The 6,571-nt window shown below is 41.0% G+C and overlaps 10 non-coding genes and 1 pseudogene across 10 annotated transcripts; all 11 read left to right on the top strand.

Moving 5' to 3' along the window:
* Window positions 1-496: 496 nt before the first annotated feature.
* LOC113102130 (5S ribosomal RNA) lies at window positions 497-614 on the top strand. Its single transcript, XR_003290658.1, has one exon. It is a non-coding gene; the product is annotated as a 5S ribosomal RNA (ribosomal RNA).
* Window positions 615-1,127: 513 nt separating this feature from the next.
* On the top strand, window positions 1,128-1,243 carry LOC113102149 (uncharacterized; annotated as a pseudogene).
* Window positions 1,244-1,611: 368 nt separating this feature from the next.
* LOC113102124 (5S ribosomal RNA) lies at window positions 1,612-1,730 on the top strand. Its single transcript, XR_003290652.1, has one exon. It is a non-coding gene; the product is annotated as a 5S ribosomal RNA (ribosomal RNA).
* Window positions 1,731-2,104: 374 nt separating this feature from the next.
* Window positions 2,105-2,223, top strand: LOC113102182 (5S ribosomal RNA). The gene has a single exon (XR_003290703.1). It is a non-coding gene; the product is annotated as a 5S ribosomal RNA (ribosomal RNA).
* A 774-nt stretch (window positions 2,224-2,997) lies between these two features.
* Window positions 2,998-3,116, top strand: LOC113102180 (5S ribosomal RNA). Its single transcript, XR_003290701.1, has one exon. It is a non-coding gene; the product is annotated as a 5S ribosomal RNA (ribosomal RNA).
* Window positions 3,117-3,475: 359 nt separating this feature from the next.
* LOC113102197 (5S ribosomal RNA) lies at window positions 3,476-3,594 on the top strand. Its single transcript, XR_003290717.1, has one exon. It is a non-coding gene; the product is annotated as a 5S ribosomal RNA (ribosomal RNA).
* Window positions 3,595-3,957: 363 nt separating this feature from the next.
* On the top strand, window positions 3,958-4,076 carry LOC113102122 (5S ribosomal RNA). Its single transcript, XR_003290650.1, has one exon. It is a non-coding gene; the product is annotated as a 5S ribosomal RNA (ribosomal RNA).
* A 363-nt stretch (window positions 4,077-4,439) lies between these two features.
* Window positions 4,440-4,558, top strand: LOC113102184 (5S ribosomal RNA). Its single transcript, XR_003290705.1, has one exon. It is a non-coding gene; the product is annotated as a 5S ribosomal RNA (ribosomal RNA).
* Window positions 4,559-4,779: 221 nt separating this feature from the next.
* LOC113102174 (5S ribosomal RNA) lies at window positions 4,780-4,898 on the top strand. The gene has a single exon (XR_003290696.1). It is a non-coding gene; the product is annotated as a 5S ribosomal RNA (ribosomal RNA).
* A 508-nt stretch (window positions 4,899-5,406) lies between these two features.
* Window positions 5,407-5,525, top strand: LOC113102104 (5S ribosomal RNA). Its single transcript, XR_003290632.1, has one exon. It is a non-coding gene; the product is annotated as a 5S ribosomal RNA (ribosomal RNA).
* Window positions 5,526-6,450: 925 nt separating this feature from the next.
* Window positions 6,451-6,569, top strand: LOC113102111 (5S ribosomal RNA). Its single transcript, XR_003290639.1, has one exon. It is a non-coding gene; the product is annotated as a 5S ribosomal RNA (ribosomal RNA).
* Window positions 6,570-6,571: the final 2 nt, after the last annotated feature.

Genomic DNA, 6,571 nt, shown 5'->3' with positions numbered 1-6,571 from the left:
AACCCTTGGCGATGCCCGGTCCCGTCTGATCTCAGAAGCTAGCCAGGTTTGGCCCTGGTTACGTACTTGGATGGGAGGACCCGCCTTGGGAAATACCAGGTGCCGTTAAAGCTTTTGGACATTTTTCCACTTAGTATAATAATAATTTTGCCAAAAAAATAGAGATCAATGCCCGATCTCTGAATATTAAGCAGGTTTGGGCCTTGGTTAGTACATGGATGGGAGACTGCCTGGGAATACAGGTGCTTTAATCTCTTTGGAAAATTTTCACGAATTATATAATAATCTTTCATTAAAAAAAAAAAAAAAAAAAAAAAAAAAGAGTCAATGCCCGATCTCTGAATCTTAGCAGGTTTAGGTCTGGTTAAGCACTTTGATGAGGACTGCTAGAATACCAGGTGCTTTAAACTTTTGGGGTTTTCTTTCCTACTTATATAATGTAACTGGCGATTAGATTGGCTGGTCTTTAAATAGCCCTCTCTTTGCAGCAGTCTTCGCTTACGGCCATACCAACCTGGCTATGCCCGATCTCGTCTGATCTCGGAAGCTAAGCAGGTTTGGGCCTGGTTAGTACTTGGATGGAGACCGCCTGGGAATACCAGGTGCTGTAAGCTTTTTGGACATTTTTCACTTAGTATATAATAATTTTGCCAAAAATAGAGTCAATGCCCGATCTTTGAATATTAGCAGGTTTGGGCCTGGTTAGTACTTGGATGGGAGACCGCCTGGGAATACCAGGTGCTGTAAGCTTTTTGGACATTTTTCACTTAGTATATAATAATTTTGCCAAAAAATAGAGTCAATGCCCGATCTCTGAATATTAGCAGGTTTGGGCCTGGTTAGTACATGGATGGGAGACTGCCTGGGAATACCAGGTGCTTTAATCTGTTTGGAAAATTTCCGGATTATATAATAATCTTTCATAAAAAAAAAAAAAAAAAAAAAAAAAAATTGAGTCTATGCCCGATCTCTGAATCTTAGCAGTTTAGGTCTGGTTAGCACTTTGATGAGAGACTGCCTAGGAATACCAGGTGCTTTAAACTTTTGGGTTTTCTTTCCTACTTATATAATGTACTGGCGATTAGATTGGCTGGTCTTTAAATAGCCCTCTCTTTGCAGCAGTCTTAGCTTGCGGCCATACCAACCTGGCTATGCCCGATCTCGTCTGATCTCGGAAGCTAAGCAGGTTTGGGCCTGTTAGTACTTGATGGGAGACCGCCTGGGAATACCAGTGCTGTAAGCTTTTTTGGACATTTTTTCACTTAGTATATAATAATTTTGCCAAAAAATAGAAGTCAATGCCCGATCTTTGAATATTAGCAGGTTTGGGCCTGGTTAGTACATGGTTGGGAGACTGCCTGGGAATACCAGGTGCTTTAAATCTCTTTGGAAAATTTCATGAATTATATAATAATCAGTCATTAAAAAAAAAAAAAGAGTCAATGCCCGATCTCTGAATCTTAGCAGGTTTAGGTCTGGTTAGCACTTTGATGAGAGACTGCCTAGGAATACCAGGTGCTTTAAGCTTTTGGGTTTTCTTTCCTACTTATATAATGTACTGGCGATTAGATTGGCTGGTCTTTAAATAGCCCTCTCTTTGCAGCAGTCTTCGCTTACGGCCATACCAACCTGGCTATTCCCGATCTCGTCTGATCTCGGAAGCTAAGCAGGTTTGTGCCTGGTTAGTACTTGGATGGGAGACCGCCTGGGAATACCAGGTGCTGTAAGCTTTTTGGACATTTTTTCACTTAATATATAATAATTTTGCCAAAAAATAGAGTCAATGCCCGATCTCTAAATATTAACAGGTTTGGGCCTGGTTAGTACATGGATGGGAGACTGCCTAGGAATACCAGGTGCTTTAATCTTTTTGGAAAATTTCACGAATTATATAATAATCTTTCATTAAAAAAAAAAAAAAAAAAAATTGAGTCTATGCCCGATCTCTGAATCTTAGCAGGTTTAGGTCTGGTTAGCACTTTGATGAGAGACTGCCTAAGAATACCAGGTGCTTTAAACTTTTGGGTTTTCTTTCCTACTTATATAATGTACTGGCGATTAGATTGGCTGGTCTTTAAATAGCCCTCTCTTTGCAGCAGTCTTCGCTTATGGCCATACCAACCTGGCTATGCCCGATCTCGTCTGATCTCGGAAGCTAAGCAGGTTTGGGCCTGGTTAGTACTTGGATGGGAGACCGCCTGGGAATACCAGGTGCTGTAAGCTTTTTGGACATTTTTCACTTAGTATATAATAATTTTGCCAAAAAATAGAGTCAATGCCCGATCTTTGAATATTAGCAGGTTTGGGCCTGGTTAGTACTTGGATGGGAGACCGCCTGGGAATACCAGGTGCTGTAAGCTTTTTGGACATTTTTCACTTAGTATATAATAATTTTGCCAAAAAATAGAGTCAATGCCCGATCTCTGAATATTAGCAGGTTTAGGGTCTGGTTAGCACTTTGATGAGAGACTGCCTAGGAATACCAGGTGCTTTAAAACAGGAAACAGATGATTCTTCTGCACAATCTGACTTTGCTGCAGCCTGGAATTGAACTACTGGTTTTCGTCTGGTCAGAGGAGAACTGACCCCCCAACTGAGCCTGGTTTCTCCCAAGGTTTTTTTTCTCCATTCTGTCACCGATGGAGTTTCGGTTCCTTGCCGCTGTCGCCTCTGGCTTGCTTAGTTGGGGTCACTTCATCTACAGCGATATCATTGACTTGATTGCAAATAAAAACAGACACTATTTCAACTGAACAGAGATGACATAACTGAATCCAATGATGAACTGCCTTTAACTATCATTTTGCATTATTGAGACACTGTTTTCCAAATTAATGTTGTTCAGTGCTTTGACGCAATGTATTTGTTTAAAGCACTATATAAATAAAGGTGATTGATTGATTGATTTAAGCTTTTGGGTTTTCTTTCCTACTTATATAATGTACTGGCGATAAGATTGGCTGTTCTTTAAATAGCCCTCTCTTTGCAGCAGTCTTCGCTTACGGCCATACCAACCTGGCGATGCCCGATCTCGTCTGATCTCGGAAGCTAAGCAGGTTTGGGCCTGGTTAGTACTTGGATGGGAGACCGCCTGGGAATACCAGGTGCTGTAAGCTTTTTGGACATTTTTCACTTAGTATATAATAATTTTGCCAAAAAAATAGAGTCAATGCCCGATCTCTGAATATTAGCAGGTTTGGGCCTGGTTAGTACATGGATGGGAGACTGCCTGGGAATACCAGGTGCTGTAAGCTTTTTGGACATTTTTCACTTAGTATATAATAATTTTGCCAAAAAATAGAGTCAATGCCCGATCTCTGAATCTTAGCAGGTTTAGGTCTGGTTAGCACTTTGATGAGAGACTGCCTAGAATTACCAGGTGCTTTAAGCTTTTGGGTTTTCTTTCCTACTTATATAATGTACTGGCGATTAGATTGGCTGGTCTTTAAATAGCCCTCTCTTTGCAGCAGTCTTCGCTTACGGCCATACCAACCTGGCTATGCCTGATCTCGTCTGATCTCGGAAGCTAAGCAGGTTTGGGCCTGGTTAGTACTTGGATGGGAGACCGCCTGGGAATACCAGGTGCTGTAAGCTTTTTGGACATTTTTCACTTAGTATATAATAATTTTGCCAAAAAATAGAGTCAATGCCCGATCTCTGAATATTAACAGGTTTGGGCCTGGTTAGTACATGGATGGGAGACTGCCTGGGAATACCAGGTGCTTTAATCTCTTTGGAAAATTTCATGAATTATATAATAATCAGTCATTAAAAAAAAAAAAGAGTCAATGCCCGATCTCTGAATCTTAGCAGGTTTAGGTCTGGTTAGCACTTTGATGAGAGACTGCCTAGGAATACCAGGTGCTTTAAGCTTTTGGGTTTTCTTTCCTACTTATATAATGTACTGGCGATTAGATTGGCTGGTCTTTAAATAGCCCTCTCTTTGCAGCAGTCTTCGCTTACGGCCATACCAACCTGGCTATGCCCGATCTCGTCTGATCTCGGAAGCTAAGCAGGTTTGTGCCTGGTTAGTACTTGGATGGGAGACCGCCTGGGAATACCAGGTGCTGTAAGCTTTTTGGACATTTTTCACTTAATATATAATAATTTTGCCAAAAAATAGAGTCAATGCCCGATCTCTAAATATTAACAGGTTTGGGCCTGGTTAGTACATGGATGGGAGACTGCCTAGGAATACCAGGTGCTTTAATCTTTTTGGAAAATTTCACGAATTATATAATAATCTTTCATTAAAAAAAAAAAAGATTCAATGCCCGATCTCTGAATCTTAGCAGGTTTAGGTCTGGTTAGCACTTTGATGAGAGACTGCCTAGGAATACCAGGTGCTTTAAGCTTTTGGGTTTTCTTTCCTATTTATATAATGTACTGGCGATTAGATTGGCTGGTCTTTAAATAGCCCTCTCTTTGCAGCAGTCTTCGCTTACGGCCATACCAACCTGGCTATGCCCGATCTCGTCTGATCTCGGAAGCTAAGCAGGTTTGGGCCTGGTTAGTACTTGGATGGGAGACCGCCTGGGAATGCCAGGTGCTGTAAGCTTTTTGGACATTTTTCACTTAGTATATAATAATTTTGCCAAAAAATAGAGTCAATGCCCGATCTCTGAATCTTAGCAGGTTTAGGTCTGGTTAGTACTTTGATGAGAGACTGCCTAGGAATACCAGGTGCTTTAAGCTTTTGGGTTTTCTTTCTTACTTATATAATGTACTGGCGATTAGATTGGCTGAACTTTAAATAGCCCTCTCTTTGCAGCAGTCTTAGCTTACGGCCATACCAACCTGGCTATGCCCGATCTCGTCTGATCTCGGAAGCTAAGCAGGTTTGGGCCTGGTTAGTACTTGGATGGGAGACCGCCTGGGAATACCAGGTGCTGTAAGCTTTTTGGACATTTTTCACTTAGTATATAATAATTTTGCCAAAAAATAGAGTCAATGCCCGATCTTTGAATATTAGCAGGTTTGGGCCTGGTTAGTACTTGGATGGGAGACCGCCTGGGAATACCAGGTGCTGTAAGCTTTTTGGACATTTTTCACTTAGTATATAATAATTTTGCCAAAAAATAGAGTCAATGCCCGATCTCTAAATATTAACAGGTTTGGGCCTGGTTAGTACATGGATGGGAGACTGCCTAGGAATACCAGGTGCTTTAATCTTTTTGGAAAATTTCACGAATTATATAATAATCTTTCATTAAAAAAAAAAAAAAAAAATTGAGTCTATGCCCGATCTCTGAATCTTAGCAGGTTTAGGTCTGGTTAGCACTTTGATGAGAGACTGCCTAAGAATACCAGGTGCTTTAAACTTTTGGGTTTTCTTTCCTACTTATATAATGTACTGGTGATTAGATTGGCTGGTCTTTAAATAGCCCTCTCTTTGCAGCAGTCTTCGCTTACGGCCATACCAACCTGGCGATGCCCGATCTCGTCTGATCTCGGAAGCTAAGCAGGTTTGGGCCTGGTTAGTACTTTGATGGGAGACCGCCTGGGAATGCCAGGTGCTGTAAGCTATTTGGACATTTTTCACTTAGTATATAATAATTTTGCCAAAAAATAGAGTCAATGCCCGATCTCTGAATATTAGCAGGTTTGGGCCTGGTTAGTACATGGATGGGAGACTGCCTGGGAATACCAGGTGCTGTAAGCTTTTTGGACATTTTTCACTTAGTATATAATAATTTTGCCAAAAAATAGAGTCAATGCCCGATCTCTGAATCTTAGCAGGTTTAGGTCTGGTTAGCACTTTGATGAGAGAATGCCTGGGAATACCAGGTGCTTTAATCTCTTTGGAAAATTTCACGAATTATATAATAATCTTTCATTAAAAAAAAAAAAAAAAAAAAAAGAGTCAATGCCCGATCTCTGAATCTTAGCAGGTTTAGGTCTGGTTAGCACTTTGATGAGAGACTGCCTAGGAATACCAGGTGCTTTAAAAAAGGAAACAGATGATTCTTCTGCACAATCTGACTTTGCTGCAGCCTGGAATTGAACTACTGGTTTTCGTCTGGTCAGAGGAGAACTGACCCCCCAACTGAGCCTGGTTTCTCCCAAGGTTTTTTTCTCCATTCTGTCACCGATGGAGTTTCGGTTCCTTGCCGCTGTCGCCTCTGGCTTGCTTAGTTGGGGTCACTTCATCTACAGCGATATCATTGACTTGATTGCAAATAAAAACAGACACTATTTCAACTGAACGGAGATGACATAACTGAATTCAATGATGAACTGCCTTTAACTATCATTTTGCATTATTGAGACACTGTTTTCCAAATGAATGTTGTTCAGTGCTTTGACGCAATGTATTTTGTTTAAAGCACTATATAAATAAAGGTGATTGATTGCTTGATTTAAGCTTTTGGGTTATCTTTCCTACTTATATAAAGTACTGGCGATTAGATTGGCTGTTCTTTAAATAGCCCTCTCTTTGCAGCAGTCTTCGCTTACGGCCATACCAACCTGGCGATGCCTGATCTCGTCTGATCTCAGAAGCTAAGCAGGTTTGGGCCTGGTTAGTACTTGGATGGGAGACCGCCTGGGAATACCAGGTGCTGTAAACTTT

This window comes from Carassius auratus, unplaced genomic scaffold, assembly GCF_003368295.1.
Source record: "Carassius auratus strain Wakin unplaced genomic scaffold, ASM336829v1 scaf_tig00217692, whole genome shotgun sequence".
Lineage (NCBI taxonomy): Eukaryota > Metazoa > Chordata > Actinopteri > Cypriniformes > Cyprinidae > Carassius > Carassius auratus.
Note: the sequence above shows the minus strand (reverse complement) of the source record. Positions and strands in the feature narration are given on the sequence as shown.